Here is a 2712-nt window from a genome sequence, read left to right as displayed (position 1 = left end):
GTCGTGCTGTTTTAGCCGTGACTGCGCGGACTTGCGTTTCGCTGGTTTCCCTTGGGAGCTTGTGTTTGAGGATTCCGTGCCGCTGCGGGCCCGTTCAGGGAAAAATAACGTTTAACGGGCGTGCGGTGATGGCGTGCGTGTGCTAGCGCAAACGCGTGGTGAGCTTGATCAAGGGCGAACAGCGTCGGGTTCCAGCGGGGCGTTAGCGGAGCTGGGCGCAGCCGTTCGGTCCCCGCCGCGCTGCAGGGGGCGGCGGCCTCCCGGGGCGGGAATCCGCTGCAGGTTTTCTCTTTCTTGTGGGCTTCTGAAAGCTTTGCTGAGGCACATCTGCTTATCTGCTCTTCCGGTTTGTTAGGTCTTGTAATGAATCACGTTGGATTCGTGTCAGAGTAGTTCTTTGTTTGCTTTTTTTTTTCTTCCCTAAATAAAAGCGAAATGTTTATGTGCTTACTGTTGGCGCTTCTCTGTTTGCATTCACAGTTGGGTTGTACCTTCTCGCTTGCTCTGGCCACTGACTTCTCAGAGTTTAGAAATGTGCTTGAATAATTGATACTGATTTTACCAATTTTACTCAGTTGAAATAGTTTCTTTAATCCATAGCTCCGAATCTGAAGATTAGAGGAAGAACAATCTAGGGAGAAGTAGACCTATTTGAGTAACAGTTTTTTCGTGGAAGTATTCTAGAAGTACAATATTTATGTTTTAAACTGTTAACAAATAAAGTGCCTTTTGTTATGATTTATTAGGCTGTATTTGTACCAGGTAATGAAGGTGTTACTTCCTTAGCTTCCATTTCATTCACTTTCTGTAGGGAACACTTGAAGCTGTTTTGTCGATATTAGCTGTTACAGCTGCTGTGAAATCTTCAAATGAGGTAGAATCTGTGAATTTAAGTATGTCTAAACCAGTTTGTCATAACAGTCCTCTTGTTCTATCTTTTCATTCAGAAATTGCATATTGATAAAAATGAAAACATGAGGTTTCATTTTATTTAATAATTTGCACAAAGGGTTGTTCAAAATTTAAGTCCTGGCTCTTACAAATATTTACACCATCTTCTTTCTTTTCAAAATGCACTTGAAGTATTTAAGTAATACTTTGCTTAACCAGTTATCAGTTAACAAAGACTATAGCCGTGTATTTAAAAGTTAAGCATGCAGAGAAATCTAAAAACACAGTTTGGACTGATAATTGCATGTCTGTTTTAGATATATAATGCTGCTGTTGCACTTGATACCAAGATTTTATAAGAGTGGTCTTAAATTAAGAAATGAGTATATATTCTTCCTTATGCTATCTTCTGTGATAACATTTGTATTAACATCAAATACATTAGGAATGACTTTGAGGTTAATAAATGAACTCTTTAGCTTAACTTCAGAGTACAGAAATAGATTTTTCTGAGTGTTTGTATAACATTTAAACAGCGCATGAAAAAGTCCTAAGTGTATTTCATTTGCATGTTATAATTCAGCAGTGCAACAAAGTCTCAGTCAGGGCTGTCAGTTTTACTGTGGTAAATTGTGCAACTACACACAAACACCACTGGTTAGGTTCTAGTATTGGTGAAGATGAGTTTACTGTGTTCCCAGTTCAGGAAAGGAGATGAGAGGGCTAACAAATACAGCACTCACACTGTTTTGTAGGGGTTGCTTGGCTTAATGTAAACCTCACTGCTAGTTGGCTGATGTCATGTAGATCTCAAACTTAACCCACCCCCAAATAAAAAACAACAACAGAGCCAGAAGTGACCTTAAGACATAATCTCAGTCATCCTCCTGCCTCAAGGCACAATAAGCTATTACGAACATAACAACCGTAATGGATGTTTGCCTAACCTGTTCTTAAAGCCTTAAACACAGATTCCACTCATTCCTCAGGCAGTCTAGTCTAGTCCTTACCTATCCTTTTTCAAATTTCTAGATTAAATCCCTTTTGCTTCAATTTAGCCTTCTTATTCAAAGTGAATATAAAGGACAGTGTTCCCTTTCCTTTTTTCAGCATCCTTCTACATAAACTAAGTTACCGTATTTTTGTTCAGTCTTTCATTTTTTGATTAAAAGCATGGATTATTTCTTTTTTTAGTCAGAGTTCTGAAACACATGACCTTTTTTGTTGCACCCCTCTAGCTCCTGTCCAATCTTTCCACAACTTCTCGAAGTTATCTTGGTGACAACACTTCTGATTATGCATCTCAGTAGGTTGTATGCCTTTTTCAACCTCAGGAACTTGTTGACATGTTCTGCTTATGATCCACTCTACCTATTTATTTTTTTTCTGCAAGTTTATTACAATATCTCTTTTCTGTGCAGTTGATTATTTCTTGATAAGTGCAGAACTTTGCGCTTGTGTTTATAGAATTCCTTCCCCCTGCAATGATTTCAAACTCTAGTCTTGTCTTCTGCTCTTTGTAGTACCTCTCAGCCTGGTGTCAGCTGCAGGTTTATAAGCATAATCTCTAAGCCTTTACCCTAACATACTACAATATTGAAGTGTATGAGGAATTTTATTTGATATAAACTTACAGTTTGATAGTAAGCTACTAATAGTGATCCTCTGTGTACAACCAATTTTGAACCAGATTTATGTAGTTTCTGTCCAGAGCAAACTTCCTGATCTTCCTTATGAAAATGTCAATGGAACAGAATGTCAAAAGCCTCGCTGAAGTGAAGATCTTCAGTTTATTCATATCTGTGGAACCATAAATGGAAC

Source organism: Egretta garzetta, unplaced genomic scaffold, assembly GCF_000687185.1.
Source record: "Egretta garzetta isolate BGI_Z169 unplaced genomic scaffold, ASM68718v1 scaffold287, whole genome shotgun sequence".
NCBI classification, from domain to species: Eukaryota; Metazoa; Chordata; class Aves; order Pelecaniformes; family Ardeidae; genus Egretta; species Egretta garzetta.
Note: the sequence above shows the minus strand (reverse complement) of the source record.